The following is an 18,928-nucleotide window of genomic DNA, read 5'->3' on the forward strand; positions in this document are numbered from 1 at the left end:
TTTGCATGTAGCAAATAACAAAAACCAAAAAAAAGCATAACTGATGTCAACGGCTGAAGCCTGGATGATAGGCTGGAAGAGAAGCAAGTATGTTTGAAAACTACTGTCCTATGTCCAGAGTCACTCTCAAGTTCACCATTCATTTTCCCCTCCCCAATTTCATGTCACTTTATCATCACACTTTCTCCTTCCTTCCCTCCACCCAAACTGTTCTGCGCAAGAACCTGTCGCATTTGTTAGCACAAGGGTCTCCATCATGCAGCCTCTATAATCGCATTTGCTAACATTTCTTTTAACCTAACAGGCTGTGACTGACCGCATGTTTTTCCACATCTGATATCACTGAGATCAAACCTGATACAAAACAGCGGAAGGAAGCGGTGGCACACAGCGTGTCCAAGGATGTCACATTGACGATAACTGAAGGTAACCTCCAGACTCAGTGTGCTGTGAAACCAAACCTCAGGCAATCTGGTGGTGTTCTTGCTCTTTTTTGCTACATACACCACTTAAATGATAGGGGAGTACTTATGCAGCTTTCAGCAGCCTCTAAGTGAACACAATTCTGATGTAAATTCACCAGGTATTATTCCTGGTCCATCTCTCTCTCAGGAATGCACAGCAACAGCATTCCCTCTGTTCATTCCAGGAAGGAAATCTTCCCTTTACCCATGTTCAGAAAAAGGACGGATGCGCTGGCTTGTTCTGACCACAGTTCATATGTCAATGCTCAACACAAGGATATGTTCAGGCCACACATCAATCAAACACGCAGCTTTACAGCCACGAGCAGGCAGACCTCCAGAATTTTTGATTGCCCTTGGTATGGAGGACACCACCAAAGAAAAAGCAGAGCCAGTGTACCACTGTGCTGCAGACATCCATCTGAGAGGCTAATGTAGCCGGGCACAGTTTATAACAAATATTCTGAATTATGTCAGAAGCCAAATTCACCCTCATTTACCCTCAAGCTCAACAAGGCAGACAGGCACCAATACAACACACTGCCCTTCAAGTCCTGCGTGGTCCATTCCTTAAGGCCTTGATGAGTTGTGGGTCTAAGCTGCCTAAAAGTACCTCTTGAGGCAGGAAACTCTTCCTGAAAGAGCTGTTAAAAAGTTCTTCTAAAGATGCTTTGCTTCCAAAAAAATGCATTAAAAGCCCAGTAGAAATAGTGCTGCATAGGGTAGGATACATCTCATGGAAACGAAGGAGCACATGGCACAGTCCTCAAGATTTCATGTTTTCAGCCAAGTTCCTTTCACGGTTTTGTTCAACATCAGAAAAAATATTCATGCACAGCAATTCAAGCATGCCCATTCCCACTAAAGGACGTCCAAGCTCTACAGCCAAATTCTCCTTCAGCGTGCTGAGTTTTCTCTCACTGTTTGTCCTTAGTGATTTTTTGCTTCTCTGAAGAATTCTGAGGGCAGCATGAAGGAAAAGAGGCAACAGGTATTTAGCAGTAGTATCATGTCTGTTAAAACCACAAAAGCTACCCTGCCACAAATACCATTGCTCAGGGGGTTGTGCCCAACGCTCAGGCTCTTCCCACCACACATTCTTCTTAGGATGCATCGGTCAGCCAGTCCTACACTGTCCTCTCAGTTTTTGTCCTCACTTTCACAAGCTAATATTTGGTTCTTCAGAGACATACGTTTTGAACACATCTGCAAGCTAACTGTCAAAATACTCAATAGATATATGAAAATTACATCTGGATGAAGAAAAAGGGATGAATACCTACAAATCAACTACTCTCTTGGAATTGTGGTCTTTCAACTACAGAATTGGAGGTTGAAAAATGGGTACCAGCTATCAAAAACTGACACAGACAAAATAACTTAGTCAAAGGAGAATGAGCTGCAAGTTCACGCTACATCCTTTACCAGTGCAAGTGGCAATTTCATCTGAAACTGTAAATGACTATAAAAAGAAAAATCCAAGTCAGGATATACCAGTAACCTTCCTGAGATTTCACGTGGCAAGAAAATAAGCAGAACCTACGTATCCAGGAAAGCTGTATTTAGTAGAGTGTGGTTTCAAGTCGCTTACTAAGTGACCCCAAATGGTTCAATGGACCTGGAGTAGTTCAGTGGCGGTAGAGAAAAACAAATCAAGTAAAACAACAGTGCCCAGTCAGTGCGATGGCAGAACACTTGCGTTGTGCCGCATGTTTTACATACCTGCCAATAAATGTTTCCGGGATCATAAACTTTTTCACAAACAATGAATTTCCATTATCATCCGCTTGGCACAACTGAATCCAGAGTACATCACTCATTTGCCTCATTAGAAGAACATAAACTCCTCAGTCTTTCACTAAACTTTCCCGGTGACACGGTTGTCTGTTCTGTGTTTTGAAAGCTTCATCTCACAACTCAGAAGATAACTTTTTCCCATTTTAGCAAGAACAAGCTGGAGATCCATGAGAAAACCTGCCCCTGCCTCACAGATGACCAGCTGAAGGATGGCCTCCAGCCACAGGGCAACAATTCCAATGCAGGGTGCCCCATAACCAACTGGGAGGAGCATCACCACCAAACTACAGCATGGAGGGATCTGTGGGGTGCCACAACCTAGACCCTGGCACAGATCAGCTCTGACAGCCAGATGTGGCTCATCAGCAGGCTGGAGAAAAGGCTGAAGAACAGTGCAGTGACTGGGACCACAAATGGCTGTGAAACCACCAAGCTGACGTGGGGGTGTGAGGCTGAAGCCAAAGGTGTGATGCTCAATAGATGCGATACCACAAGCAGCAGACAAATAGCTACAAGTCTTTCTCCCCTTCCTCATGTCCCACGCTCTTGGATGTGGAGAAGGAGGTACTTGCTACACCGCTGGGAGGTACTGCTATGCGGCGCACCAACATCTGGGATTTGTTGAAGCCCATTCTGGATTGATTGGATAGCTGCACTCATTACTCCATGCCAGAGAAACAAACACAAATAAAAAAATCAGGGTTACATAGTAAAAATGCCTTTCCAAAATCAAGTTGTGAAAGATAAAAATAAAAGTTTAAATGAATTTCTGAACCAGAAGTAATCAATTTGGTGGAGTAGTAGAAAAGCTCTTTTGATCTGTTTGGGTTTTTTTGTTTGGTTGTTCGCTTGCTTTAATCTGAACTATCCATCAATCTAAAGCTCTGTACAATTCCTACATTATCTGAGGAGGCACTGCTGATTCAAAGCAAGGATTAGTTACAAATCTGTGCCACCCCAGATCCATTAAAACTGTGAGTTAGTGGATGGGAAAAGGGCAGACGCATCTGATCACTAAAATGAGCTTTCTTACAGATTTCCATGTTTGATTAGAAGTATCTTTCCTGGTTATTGTCGTGGTTTAGCCTCAGATGGCAACAAAGAACCACGTGCCGCTCGCACGTGCCTTCCTAATACAGGAAGGATCGTAAGAAAAGGCAAGACTCTTGGGTTGGGACAAAGGCAGTTTAACAGAACAGCAAAGGGAACAGGCAAACAACACCACCGCCACCGCCACCGCCACCGCCACCACCGATAGGGGAATATACAAACGTGATTACGGAACCGCCGCTCCCCGCCGCTCGCCGACCGGCCGGACCCGGGATGCCCCAGCCCGCTTTTAAGCAGCAACGTCCTGCCCCCTCCCCCGGCAGCTCAGGGTGGGCGTGGCTCACATGGCATGGAATACCAGGAAAAGTTAACCCTATCCCCACCGGAACCAGGACAGTTATACAGATCCACTGGTACACTGGAACACCAGAGCTCTTCCTGAATTGTGGAGATGAGAATAAGATAAGTCTTTACCACCAAAACAGAAGCAGCCTCACACAGTGCAATTCAGTACTGCATACACAGTGCAAAATAGCGCAAAACCACCAGTACAATTTCATTCTTCTGAATAGTAAAGATATTTTAATAAACTCTATTAAACCCAAGCGCCAGTACCAGTCCCAGCATTAAATCGTTGAATACGGAGCAGTCTTTCTACAGGAAATTTATGACCAGAGGAAATGTTCTAGCCTTGGTATTTTTATAGCATCCATTAATTTTCAAATGGAGGAGGGGGAGATCCAAGATTTCAAAGGCTATTCAAAGTGTCCTCTACCTTGAAGAAGGAAAGCAACCTGAATCGGGACACCTGCCACAGCTCCCGAAACATGAGATGACAACCGGGTACAACTGCTGTCGCCAAGGCACATTCATTTAGTCAGCCACCATTCTCCTCAACAAACCAGAAGTATCCACAAGGTCTCATTAGATCCATTCTGCCCATTTTGGTTATAAAACCAAACCACTCCGACCTTTTATCTCACTCCTCTGCCCCCTACCATCAAAGCCCATTGTCAAAGCCACCGTGCACAGCACCAAGGCCAAATGTCACACAGCAAAGGGTCCTCAATCCCCTTCCATGTGCCACAGACCTTATTCCTCCTTGACACGCTTGTTTCAGGCTTGACAGACCTTGTTCAGCCTTGACAGGCTGAGAGAGTAGGGGTTTTGTTCAGCCTGGATAAGAGAAGGCTCTGGGGAGACCTTATGCAGCCTTCCAGTACCTGAAGGGGGCCTACAAGAAAGCTGGGGAGGGGCTGTTTGCAAGGGCACGTAGCGATAGGACGAGGGGCAATGGTTTTAAACTAGAGCAGGGTAGGTTCAGATTAGACATTAGGAAGAAGTTCTTTACTCTGAGGGTGGTGAGACACGGGAACAGGTTGCCCAGAGAGGTGGTGGAGGCCCCATCCCTGGAGACATTCAAGGCCAGGCTTGATGAGGCTCTGAGCAGCCTGATCTAGTTAAAGATGTCCCTGCTTACTGCAGGGGGGTTGGACTAGATGACCTTTAAAGGTCCCTTCCAACCCAGCGCATTCTATGGTTCTATGATTCCATAATTCCTCGAGCCACCTGTGGGTCTGTCACCCCAGCTCTGCCCCTTCCCACAGGCGGCTGCCTTTCCCACGGCGTTCAAGTGAACATCCCGCAAACTCAGCACCCCAGATGAGAAATACAGACAGTTTATGAGCTATTTTCTGGCGATTTATTACGAAAAGCAGCATGATCTGAGGGGGAAAAAAATTAAATATATAATTAACTGTTATTTTTGTTCCTCTAATTTAGAAAATGAGGGTGCAATTTCCTCCAGAAAGCAGATGCCACAGAATTAGTGGTGGGTTTTTCCTGGTATTTTGTTCACAGTTTAAACATTCAAATTGGAGTCTCAATAAGTGTTTGTTGAATGTTTAGCACAGTTAAGCTCTATTTTTATCTAGAGAAGTATTGTTTCAGATGTCACAGCTCACCAACAAAATGCTGAGCGCGACGTTCGTGCAGGGTGGCATTCCTCCTGGGAACTACAACTCCAGAGCTGTTACTGGAAACGCTGCCTTCTCTGGAGCAGCAGCTTTTCCCCCGAAACATAATTAACAATATAACACATCACTGCAGCTCTGCTGCAGCTTCCATTTGCAAACAAACTGGTGCTAATCTCTGTCAGATCCCAACGTCGCTCGCTCCTCGGCTTTCCGTCCTCCTCACCCTCTCTCCCTAAATTCAGAGTTACAAATATACAGGAAAACATGTGAAGACACTTTCTGAAGAGATGTAAAATGCAGAACAGAGTGTCTGCTGTGTTCCTCACTCAAAATAAGCCTATGTGCCTTTTCTACAGTCCATATGCTTTTTTTCTTAACAATTTTTGAAACTCCCATACTGATACCAGACATGACCATGCCGCAATATTCCTTCTTCAGCTTCAGGGTGGTTTTTCTTCCCCCGAGGATTCTCTCCTCTGAACAAACCCCGCACAGCTCCAGCCGCTCCCGAGGCCGGTACTGGCTGTGCTGGCACTTGTGCAAGCGCAGCTCCAACACCACCGAGCTGTTTTTAGCTCCCGTGCTGCCTGAGGCTGAGCATCTTCCCCCTCCCTCGTCACATCCCGATGTGCTGAGCCATCCACCCTCGTGCTTTTGGACGCAACACTCCCTCTTAGGAGATCGAGCCTTAAAAAGGTCTCCATCAAAAGGGCATGTCTGTATGTGTGCTCCTATCAAGGTCTTTGCCCCCAAACATAGGAGAGGTCAACACGGACACCAGAAAATCAGAACTAGATCTTATCCTGCACATATTTTGTTCAGCTCTCTAGATCAGCTCGTTGCCTGAGGAAGCAGTTCAGGCTGGCACGGGAGGAGTGGAGCCAAATCCCCCTGCCAGCTCCTGGTAAGACATCTGAACAGACATCCCTATTTTGGGAGAAGTTGAATTTCATATGGTAATCACATCCCACCTTCGACGGGCTCCTGCTTTTCTAAGCCTAAACTGCTGGTCCACCTCACTCACTCGTCACAGACACAACTAACCCATCCGCTGCCATCTATACATCAAATGTGACTCCCGTCAGATGGCAGCTCGGGCTGTCAGCCCCGCTTTTCTTCCTCTATGAAATACTGACATTGGAAAGTCTTAACAAGGAAACCGAGATTATAAGAAACATCCGTCGCTCCAGAGATGGCAGTGCCGGCTGTTATCTCTGCTCTCCAGTTCTCAACCAGGAATAGAGCAGGAACAAATGCACTCAATCCTACCCCGAACGGCAGCCCTTACAGAAAGGTCTGAGCTGGAAATCCCAGCTTTTTGGTGGCTTTAATCAAACGGAACAGCATCGGGAGGAGGCGGGGAGTGGCAGTGGGGAGAGGCTGCGCCATCCAAAATTTAAACTGACCTTTTTTTAATCTGCTTTGATTCACCTCTGATCTTACACACTTTTTCCTGAAAAGGTAAAGAAATGAGGCCAAGATAAATAAATAAATTACCATTTCCTTTCAAAATGTATGCTTAGAAAACGTACATAGTTAAAATATTTATAGTAAGAGCTGATCAAGCAATTAAGTATATTCAAAAAGTTCCCTTTTGAAAAAAAGTGTATCTCTGAATCTCATCTTTCAGTTCTTCCAGAGCATAAATCTGTATTTAATTTTAAGCAACAGAACTTCAGGTTTTAGGTTTTACACAAATCTAAGGAACAAGCAACTTTTAAGATCATTATGGTGTGAAGTTTTGATTTTTTTGGTAGCTATCACTCCACGTGGACTTGTAAAATAGGTCAGCTGTCTAAATTTGTTCAGCTTTCTTCTGTGCTCTTTAGATGCCTCACCAATTACTACTTCTTTCTAAAGTGGCGACCAAACTTGTTTGTTCTCTCTTTATATGACATAATTTAACTCTCTACAAAGGACAGCTTGTTAGCCAGTCACTTAATTAACACAGTGAATATACAGTTGAATGTCTGATTATATCCACTCAAGATAGCTAAGTTTCTGTAGTAACATTCAGTTTCCATGGTAAGATGCACGAATTGCTATAGTTCACCCAAAACAAGACATTGTCTCTACTTAAACGTGATTATTGCAAGTGGGTTTCCATTTGGAATGATTTTAATAAGCAGTAAAGGTAAATCAGTGAGTATCACGAATTAATATTTATTTCTTTTACTTTCAAAACTTGTTAGAACAGAAACAATACACTGATTCTACTGGGAAATATGTCTGAGAAACACATCATCCCATTTATTCTGTTTTACTTTGAAGTGCTACTTCCAGCTACCTGTAAGTAATGAGAATCTGGGAGGCAAGAAGGAACATAAAAATGCATTAGCCCGTTAACAAAAGGAACTGCGTGGACAGCATGTACACTCTCTTCCAACTGTAAGTGATAAAACTGCAAATTCTGAACAGAAAAAGCTAGCGTTGCCTTTTCAGTAAGTCTTCTTCCTAAAGGCATCGTGCTCTGGCTGTACGCTACATGCCTTCCACGTTCAAGTGGAGAGCTTCCAACCACATCAGTAACAGGATGTTTCCATTAGTAATTGGATGAGATTTATTTTTATTCAGTTCCTTCCACAATTCTAGCTTTTCCAACAAACGAATGCAAGTTCAAGGGGAAAGAAAACAAATATTCCTCCAGCCCTCACACGCTCACCTTCTTAAGCTTTTTTAAGCACTCCGAGGTAAACAGCAAGCACTTCCAGCGACAGTTTCTGAGTAACGATGGGGAAGAGTGAGGAGGTGGCTGAAAGCACCACTGGCTTCTTAATGCAAACTCTCTTTTATACTACTCAGGGAACACATGTTCAATCACTGCTTATGAAACAGCTTTGACAACATGAGAGGAGTTTTTGCTTGATGTTTGTTTAAGTGAGATTATTACTTTGGAGGCAATTGCTTTTATTTTACCTCCCCCCCCTTTTTTTGTTAAACAAAAGCAACCCAGAATCTTAATAACAGGTAAGTGAGTGGCTGTCTTCTCTGGAGACTTCATTATCATGAGGTTTCACTGCACTCCAGCTCCTCTGAGAAGACATTTAAAGAGAACCTAAGAAGGTAGTGTAGAATTTCTAATACCTGAGCCATCCAAGAAGAAAAACAAGCCAGACATATTAGAAGAATCCCATCCCCACTGAGGGACTTTTCTTTAAAGTCTCAAAATCACGCCATTGCACGTGATGCCTACTGTCAAGAAAGCGATAGGATTAGTGTTTCATTTTTGAACACAGAACATAAACATCACGTTAACACTTAAGCAAAACATGTTTACAGAAATCCCTGCATATTTATGGTACTATATTGTGCCTTGGAGAAAGCTTTTCTTAGGTGAACAAAAGCAGCAGTAAACTGAATTCTTTACTGTGAGGGTGGTGAGGCACTGGAACAGGTTGCCCAGAGAAGTTGTGGATGCCCCATCCCTGGAAGTGTTCAAGGCCAGGCTGGATGGGGCTTTGAGCAGCCTGGTCTAGTGGGAGGTGTCCCTGTCCAGGGCAGGGGATTGGAACTAGATGATCTTTAAGGTCTCTTCCAACCCAAACCATTCTGTGATTCTATGAATTAGACTAGGAGCCTGATTACAAATGATTTTACATCACTGAATTTAACCATATTTAAGACAAATTATATTATCACGATATTTAAGGCAGGGACTGCAAACAGTTTTGCTGTTGTAAGCATCTGTTTGTTACTTCTTATTAAAGGTAGTGTCACTGGCCTTCTTTTACTCTGGAAAATAAGGGTCCCTCTTCCCTGTTATATTTTTTCATGCACAGATGGTAACAAGAACTTCACACCAACTTTTCAGAGGCTCAGCTTTGAAGTTGGGATGACAGGGTCGCAGGATGGCTCAGGCAGGACTGGAGCTCGGGAGGTCCCTGGTCGGTCCCTGCCGCAGCAGGCTCCGCGCCGGGGTCAGCTGGGGCTGCTCAGGGCTGTGTCCCCTGCGGGCTGGAACCCGCCGATGGAGCTGGCACAGCCTCCCTGGGCAGCCTGTGCCTCGGCTGTGCTGGCCCCGGGGAAAAGCCTTTTCCTCGGGTCCCATCTCAGCCTCTCCTGCTTGGTCCAGCCGATGCCCCTTGCCTCTCTGGCTCCCTCATCTCCACCACCTCCCCGCAGGAACCCCGGAGCCGTCTCTGCCCAGGCTGAGACGGCCCCATCCCTCAGGCGCTCCTCACAGGGCAACTGCCTCAGCTGTGATTGTTGTGCTCCTGGTACTCTAGAAAACGGCTTCTTCACCAGAGGAAAGCGCACCCTATTTTATATGGAAACAAATCAAGGTGAATCACATCGACAGCCCTTGTCAGCTCCACAGCATCAGCTGCGTCAGGGCTGGAGCTGTGCTCCTGTGTCCAAGCCCGGCGACAGGCAGGATTACAGCTAAACCAGTGTCTCACCTTCCAACTACAACTTGTCTCTGTAAGAACACCCCGTTCACGCTCTGGAAGAAGCGGCAACAGAAACAGGGCAGTCCCAGGGTGGCTTCCCTTTTTTGCAGGACAGTTTATAAAGCAAATCCTCCGCATTTTTATTCATACAGCAGCAGAAAAAATGCAGCACTCACACTACACCCTGGATTTAAATTAAGACGAAGGGCCACATGGTTGCTTAACACCTTGTCATATCACCTGTCAAAGCTAACAATGCTATTCACAATTGGCTAAGGCCTGAGAAAAGTGTAGACTTCAGGTATTAGGCATTCTACTTGGTACCGGGGGGAAATTCTGGTTCTATTTCAAATACTATTTTCCGAACTGCTTGTCCACTCAGAGACAGGATTTCTAGACATCATCTTCTGGCCTTCTGATTACTTTAGTCCTCCTATCTAACCAAACCCTGTCCACAACAGATGGAACAGAGCTTCCAAGTTCTCTGTATAAACACTTACAGGACAAATCTTACCAACAGTATTTAATGGAAACTCTCTTAATTAAGGACTATAAGATCCAACTGTGTAGATACAAATTGCTTATGAACAAAGCATACCACATATTGCCCAAGAGTTAAAGTTATTTTTGATGAGGCAGAGGACGAGTGTAGACTCACCTTAATGATAATCTCTTTGGCATCACACATTGATACGTTGTGGAGCACTTTTATTAGTTAGTATGAAATACATAACAGCTGCCAACGCTTCTGCTTCTGTCTGAGCAAAAGCAAGATACCCTGTCACGAAGAAATTATAAATATCGATGGGTGAGGTGCTCGGCTACAGGATACAAATGACACAAGATTCAAAACTAGGGAAAACAAGACTTAAAGCAAGTGTCAAGCCTGAGCAAAAGGAAATACTTTATCCAGACAGAACACATAGTCGTGTGAATTTTATTAATGCCTCGCTGGTATCTCAGCCTCAGTCAATAGACATCATACAGAGATCATGAAACCCCCGTCCAGGTGTTTTCTGTAGTGTACATGAATATACAAATAGACACAGAGCTTCCACATAAACATTCCCTAGGATACAGGATAACTCCAAGATGTTTCCTCATCAGAATATGTTATGTCATGGGGAAAATGTACGCACTTTAATGCAATATTGTCCTGAAAGTATGAAGAAGTAGCACTATTAAAAGCTCTGGGCTCACAAACTGAAAATTCCTTCCTTCCTGGTCCTCCTCATTTTCATTTTTGTTGGTTCTTTTTCTTTTAAGGCCTATCACACAGGTACTACTAACTGTTTTGTATTCGCAACTAACTCAAAATACTGTGAAGAGTGTCGTAGTGCCATTCCCCTTCAACAAGTCAGCCTGCTCCACCAGGAATAATAATCACAAAGACCAAACCCAGAGATCTGAAGGCATGTGGGTTTGTCTTGTAAAAACGGCTTGCGTACTCCACTGATGTTCATTTTAATACTTGTTTTTATTGACCTGCTGTCTATTCTTTAGGCAAAGAGAGCTGCAGGATGTTGATCCGATCCAAGGCTGATTCCAAAGGCGGAATTTTCATTGCGGAGCAGGAAGCTGTCTCTGCCCAAGAGGTGTTGAATGCAGCACGTCTTCCAAGGGTATTTCAACAGCTCTGCAGCTGCGTTACTCATCACAGTTACAGGATACTCAGGAGCCTATGGACAAACTTGTGGGTTCCCCACAGAATTTTGTAAACCGGTTTCAAAGGTAATTGAAAAAGGCTAAAATAAAAGGTTGCCCATTTGCCCGTGAAGGCTGGAAAGCGGCATAAATTGTTCCCCTGTTGCGCATCAGCAGGTGTTTAGATCTGCAAACACAAACAGTACTGCGTACTACAAACCCATTGCACCTTCCGTCTGTTGGACCGAGTATGTGGACAGGATGGGGAAAGCCAACAAAGAGGAAAATAATGCATTGCTATCATTATGTATGCAGCAAATACAGCTTAAGCTGGATTAAAGAAGAAAAAAGCAAGAAGCGCTCCCTCATCTGCACTTGCATCTCTGGGATCTTCCTAAGGACACCACAGCAAAACGGAAGGGTTTTCATGAAGAGCTGCGTCCTTGCAGCCCGACCTCGGGGGTCACCACGGGAAGATGTGTGCTACCTACCAAAGCAGGGACACGCGGAGAAGCTTCTGCCACAGATATTCAGCGCTTGCCGTGCTCCGGTAAGCCAGCCCCCCAACACCCCCTGTCCCAAAGCCTCAGCCTGGTTGCACACCCCTGACACCGCTTAAAGGCTGCTCAAGGTCTGCCTCGTACTGCTAAGTATTTTATTTAAAAATTCAATTTAGTTATTTGTCCTTCTTAAGCAAGTGCCTACTTTTGGATATTAAAACACACTTGACCAATGAAATGGTTGTATTTTTCAGCGGAGAAGTATCTCCCCTTGTGCAGTGCGAACCTGACCCAGCTGGTAAAATCATCATCTCCCTGTCGCAGAGGTTCAAGTTCAACGCTTCTACTGGCAGGGTTTTAACATCCCTTGGATGCACCTTAACCGAAACAGACTGGGTAGCACCTCCGTACGTTGCTACATCCCGCATATGGGAGCAACGCAACTGCTGGCGAGGGGCTGAGGGTGAGGAACCGCCGTGGGAGCTGCCTCTGGAACCATCTGGGAGGGAGGCAGCCGGCCCGGCGTGACCGGTGGCGGCTCCCCGGGGTGCGGGGGGAGCCCTGCCAGGAGGGGCTGGATCCCTGCAGCGGGGAAGGAAGGATGTTTTGGCACCGTCGAAGTGCAAGAAGATGAGGCAGGGCAAGATGTTATGTGAGCATATGTGCCTATTCCCAGAGAAAAAGAGGTTCTTGTGCGCCTCATTCCTCCTCTAAAGTCAAATGTAATCACTATACAACACTATCCTGTCTCTTTAGTGCAGAATTCAGGCTTTAATAATCTATAAACAATTTCTAAAAGGTGTGAAAAACCTAGTGCAACTTGAATGCGAATGTATATTTAAAAAGAAATTAGCATTACCCACTAAGCCACTTTACTAAATTGGTTTCATTTATTTATGTACGTTCATGGCCAGGCAGCAAGTCCAGTTGATACGATTTCTACAGTAGGAAAAAACCTAGAAAATCAACTTACTATACTATTAAAGCATTCTAAAAAACAAACAAAAGAAAACAAAACATACCCCCAAAGCAATTTTTTTTCACGGAAGTAATGAAAGAGAGAAGAAAGGAAGTTTTGTGATGGTATTAATGTTGGAAAGAGAAGGAAGGAGCAGATGGGTAATTACCCGTAAATACAGCTCTTAACTTTAGTTATGTAAGAGGACAAATAATCAGAACAATAACTACCCCTTAAAAGTCAGTAAAAGCATCATGTATTTATAAAGGTCTTGCTAGATAAACTCACAGTACCTTTCCACATTTCTCCTCCATTATCCTTCTCCTGTCATGACACGGGGAGTGTGCTAGAGCATCCCGCTACGCAGAGGGAGCAGGCAAGGACGTTAGGATGCAGCCGAACAGTTCAATGCAGAAGAAACAGCAGTGGCAGCAGGAAGCAAATTATAGTCTAATCAAAAACTTGTAAGCAATTCAGAGAAACTGATTGTGGAAGAAAGTAGGGTTTATCGTGACCACAGTAAGCAAGTGTTTACACTGAGTCAAGATAACAAAAGAAAATTACTGCACCATTGGCTATCAACCCTGTATCTAGAAGTAGTAAATTACGGGCTAGGAAAGCAACAAGTCGGTTTATGAAGTTAAGGAACAACAGCATTTATCTATACCTCATTACCAGAAATATCTCAGACAAATAGAGCTTATTTTGAGCTGACTATGGAGGGGAAAAGGCATGATCAAAACTTCCAAGACTGTGCACTCCCAAGGAGCAGAGAAATTGAAAAATATAATCACTAACCCTTGAGAAGCAGAAGCTATGAAGCTCAGCATCCTATGGAGCACCCATACAAATTTTCTGATGTCTAATAAGCTGAACACTTGCTACAGCTCTTCCCTCAGTGGGGGCATCAGCCTCATCTCTCTCATCTCCCCGGTCACCGTCAGTCTTGAGGTTTGTAAGAATTTCATCACTTTGAAATCTCTATTCTTCCACTTACATTGGTTGAAATTGATCCCCAGGGATAAAAAATTACTCTGGGGCAATGAGGGGAGCTATCAGTCAGACAGCAGCATTATTATTTTAGCTTCATCTCCTTCGGAAACCAAGTTGCAAAGAATATAGTCAGGACAGAAGGGAGGAAATAACAAACTGAAATCCCAAATGGAAAAACTTCTAAAGCCAGAGTTATTAAGTCAAGTACAGAAGACGTTATTTCATGTGAGGAAAGCCAGATTTGGGAGCTTTTCACAAACAGATCGCCATTCCTGACTTTCTAGGATTTCTGCTAAGCCATACTCTCAGGCTGCAACGAAAATCTGGATGATCCCCTTGTAAAAATGTAAATGCCAGAATCTTAATCCATCCTAACACAGCTGTTTGACTGTCCAAATACTTCTACCAGACCAGATCGCTTGGATTTACTTTTGTAATTCTCCCCTGCCAGTGCTGGTGGCAATCCCATGGGTCTGGGTGGCCAGTCTGGATCCCACAGAGTGGAACGAATCAAGCCATCAATCCTAAATCCTGCATTGTTTCACTCCCTGCAAAACTGTTTGAGAGAACAAGGAGCACTCTAGGGAGACGAAGACTTTTTGGCCATCAGGATATGGAGAGAGACCAGAAATTTCCCTCACTCTTCCCCCAAAGCCAGTCAAGAGGGAGCCGTGCCCAGAGAAGTGAGTAAGGTCCTGGAGCATCTTCACCAGCAAGAGAAATCAATGAAGTCCAGCAGAAAGCCTGGCAGGAGTTCAGGGAACGTACAATCTCCCACCAGAGTGATCTTTAGCTGATGGAGAAAACTACACATATGATTCCTCAAATTTTCATCCCAGGCTTTAGAAATCAAATGAAACAGGTACGCTCTGAATAAGTCATTAAAAACACTCATTGTTACACTAACAGAAAATATTATTTGAACAGGATAGATCAATAAATGGACACAAGGGAACAATTCTGCACTTCCAGACAGATTAACAACATGACCTGACTGAGTTTCTCTCTCTCTGCATTTCATTATTTGCATCAGTATTTTTTAAATTTGTCATGATTTTGAAGCTCATGTATATTTTCATAGCATACGGATGTCTGTTATGCTGTTTGGCTTAAATGTGTCATGACAAGTCTAAGACAAAATAAACCAGACTGGTCTCTATTCCAACAGGGTGCATTTGAAAACCTATCTGCAGAACTACACCTTCAGTTCTAATGGTACAGTGAGGTGACTGATTGCTTTTAGAAGTTATTTGGGTATTTCTAGTGAAGTTTCAGTTCATCTTACTTCCATGTTAGCAGTTTCTATCAACCACAATGTAACATTTCACAAACATGGTAACAGAAACATTCAAGTTCATAATTTCAAAGGGAATATTAACAATTCGAGGAAAAAACAACAAAACAAAACCCAGACCATTCTCATCCCCATGACTTCTTCAGTGAGGAAAGGCAGTGTCATGGTCTTGCCTTCAGCTGTTTTCAAGTTCTCTATTATGATCAAATATTTAATTCAAACTGGCTTTTGCTAGCTACCAGAGGTGATGAAGTTATACTGGGTAAGTCGATATGCCCTATGTATTTTCACATTCATAATACCTAACCACAATGCCCCCAAAGGCGGATTGAATTTTCTTGGAATGACCAAAGTCTCATTACTCTTCAAAATTCACAGCTTTAAGAATTGTGTGTATCGGTACCAACCAGACAAACAGCATGCTGTATATCATTTTATCTATTGCTTCAGGAATATTTTGAATACCCTTTTACTTTTTCCTTCGCTAAAAGCACTTGCCAGCTCTTCAGAGTCCACAAATAACTTTTAACAAATGGAGAGGAGCATCATTCATAACTGAATTAAGAAAAAAATCTCTTACTGCCAACATTTTGTTGCAATCAGAAAGAAAAATTCCTGCCTTGTGAGTGATCAAAGTACAAGGACACTTCTTGCAATCACGGAAAGATGAAAGTCAATGATGTATTTTAACTGATTTTCTAGGAACATCTTTTGCATCAACAAACTGCATCTTACTTGTTCATTATCCTGTCCGTGCAACTTTTAATTACGGAGTTCATGCACAAAGGTTATTTTTCAGAAATGTATTTTAATACAACTAAGAAGTGTTATTATGTAAATAAAGCTGGTGGATTTACTCTCTACTTTTCCATGTTCTTACGACGGGCCGTACAAACATAATTTCAGAAAGGTGACGTAGGTAAAAATTGCACCTGGAGCACTTCTGATTGCTTTTCAGCCGGAGCAAAGTCGTTTTACTTTTCCTCCTAATGAGAGGCAGTCTATTTCCGACACTTATTACCAGTTTCCCAGAGCACTTCCTAAAGGTTAATGCCTAACGCTGAACAAACCTAAAGCTGCTCGGTCGAATCGTAGGGAAGCATCTAGGGCAGGGAGGCACGGACAGATTATCCGTGATTTATCCACGGACACGCAGATCGCCGTGGGGGGACACACACACGGCGGGACGCTGGACCTCACGTCCCCGGGAGCACCCTGAGCATCCCCTCCATCGCTCCCCGGCTCCAACTTCTCCCCATGCCTCTCGTCCCACGCCGGTCAGAGCGGTGCCCGCCGCCAAGGGCGGCTGCGGGGACGAGGTGGCCGATGCTCCGGAGCCGGCAGGGACGCGCACCCTGCCTGGACACCCCGCCCAGCCGGGGCTGGGCTCCGCCGGCACCGCTCCGCTCCCCTTCGCGGCCGCAGGGTCCCTCGCGCGCCCCCGCGGGGGTGTCCCCTACCGGCACCGGGCGACCGAGCCACCACCCCAGCTGGCCACGGCCGGGACGGGGAGCGGGTCGCCGCCCTGCGCCGCTCTCCCTCCGACCGACCCCCGGCTTGCCCCGCCACCGCCCCCTCCACCCCCCTCCCGCCGCCGCCGCCGCCGCCGCCGCCGCCGCGCACTCACCCGGCGCCGGAGGAGCCGCTCCCGCGGCCGGCGGGTCTCTGCCCTCGGCCGCCGCCGCGCCGGGAGCCGCCGCCGCGCCGGAGGAGGCGGCGGGTTGCCGTGCCCGCCCTGCGGCCGCGCCGCCTCCCTCCACCACCTCCGCCGCCGCCGGCCCGGGGCCGGGGCCTCCCCCCGGCCGGAGCGCAGGAGGTGGCCGCAGCGGGGCAGCCCCGAGGGGATGGAGGGGACGGACCGTCGGCGTAACCCGGCCCTCGGCCCCTCGGTGGGGCATCACTCCCCAAAATAAAGTTTGCCCCCCAAACCCCTCCCCCCCCGGCAAGATTTCCTCTGCGGCCGGGAGAGGCGACGTGGCCGGGACACCCCCCCACCCCCCCCCATACACACCTCCCCCATACACACCTCCAACAAGGACGGCGACATCCTTTGGCATGTCCCTTGTTGGGACATGCCTCCCGAGGGTCCCTGTCCCCACCGTGGCCCTCCCGGAGGCACAGAGCTGTCCCGCTGCAAACCGATGGTGGCAAGGACGGCAGGTCCGGGTGCCTGGTCACCCCAAAATAGCGGTGAAAAATACAGCTCTTACCTGGAGCCTTGCTCGTTTTGGTCTCAGTTCTTCATGTTACACTTTTTTTTTTTTGGCTGCAATCCCTCAAACTGCACCAGCAAAATGACACAGGACATCCTCCCGCTCCTGCCCGATGCAAGCAGCCAGCATCTGACAAATTCTGCTGTGAAAACAACGCAAAAAGTTGGCACCTGGATGAAGCCATATGTGACCCTTTTTGGCTACAAGCTTTATTATACCACACGGGGAGAGGCCGAGGTGCAGCTGCACGCATCTGTTTTAAGACTTCTGCCCTCTGGGACATGGATTTACGCAGGAGCTTCAAAAAAAAATCCAACCTGGGCCTGAAATCAACAGTCCTTGCATTTTTTCCTCTTGAAATGTTGCCTTGTGAATGATATTGCAAGTTCTGTGTCTTAATCACTGCATTTTCATGGGAACACAAAAGCTAACATCTGGCATCTTCGAGTACATCAAGGCACAATCACATTCCCTACAGCTGGATGCGCAGGACTGTATTATACCAAACTGATTTTGAAAGCTTTTTAAAAGATCTAGAAATTTCAGGCATTGATTTTCAATGTAGTTGGGTTGTTTTTTACATTGTACCAAAAGGACTCTAGACTATCTATTTTGAAATCCCTTTAAACTGTTTTGAAAATCTCACTACAGGCAATCCATATTTATCTGAGCCTTTAACCAGCCATTTCCCTAGATCCAGTCACAGCCACGTGACAAGGGAACTCGCGCAGAGGTTTTCCATTAGTAACTGATATTCTGAGAACCCGACAGACTCAGCTAAAGGTGGGTAGCATCATACCTGGGTTTTTCAGTGCTTACACTACAAGTTATGTCAAGCTTTTTATCACACTTATTTATGATAACAAATAAAGGGAGTCAGAAGGCTAAAATTTTATTCTATTTTGAATCTCAAATTGGAATATTCCTGAATCTAAAATCCCTTGGTTTTACTTTTTATATTTTTCTGGTGTGACCTAAAATACTTAGGATCTATCGTTAAGTCTATTTAAGCCATATTACTACAGTAATCCAATTTACAATGGGAGCTTTAAATACCTAATAACTCAGGTGATGGCTTGAAATTGGTTGATTATCTTGCATTTTTATTGGACCTTTCCAAATGTCCTCTTAAAGTATAACAGCTGTATTTTGGAGCATGCCACTACTCCCTCCAAAATCTTTTTCTTAGAATATCGTTCACTATATCTCTATATTGGGTTTGTGTGGCAAGGTTTGGATAGCAGGGGTGGCTACAGGGATGGCTTCTGTGAGAAGCTGCCAAAAGCTTCCTCCATGTCTGACAGAGCCAATGCCAGCCGGCTCCAAGATGGACCCACCGCTGGCCAAGGCCAAGCCCATCAGCAACGGTGGTAGCACCTCTGGGATAACATAGTTAAGAAGGGGGAAGAAAACCTGCATAGTTGCAGCAGGAGAAAGGAGCGAGACTCTGAGAGCAACTGGTCTGCAGACACCAAGGTCGGTGAAGGAGCGGGAGGAGGTGCTCCAGGCGCTGGAGCAGATTCCCCTGCAGCCCCTGGTGAAGACCCTGGTGAGGCAGGCTGTCCCCCTGCAGCCCATGGAGGTTAATGGTGGAGCAGATATCCACCTGCAGCCCATGGAGGAACCCATGCTAGAGAAAGTCGATGCA

The 18,928-nt window shown here is 45.6% G+C and overlaps 1 protein-coding gene across 3 annotated transcripts in view; it reads right to left on the reverse strand.

The window, feature by feature from the left end:
- Window positions 1-17,432, reverse strand: part of PKIB (cAMP-dependent protein kinase inhibitor beta) — a 59,496-nt gene extending 42,064 nt beyond the window's left edge. The window contains exon 1 of one of the 3 annotated variants that reach the window (XM_063331076.1): window positions 17,278-17,432. The gene's annotated coding sequence lies outside the window, so the exon portion shown is untranslated. Of the gene's footprint in view, window positions 1-16,694; window positions 16,833-17,093; window positions 17,224-17,277 lie in introns of those variants that run through there. The other 2 variants (XM_063331079.1, XM_063331077.1) reach the window with 2 other exon arrangements.
- Window positions 17,433-18,928: the final 1,496 nt, after the last annotated feature.

The sequence above is a fragment of the Chroicocephalus ridibundus genome, chromosome 3 (assembly GCF_963924245.1).
Source record: "Chroicocephalus ridibundus chromosome 3, bChrRid1.1, whole genome shotgun sequence".
In the NCBI taxonomy this organism is placed as follows: Eukaryota; Metazoa; Chordata; class Aves; order Charadriiformes; family Laridae; genus Chroicocephalus; species Chroicocephalus ridibundus.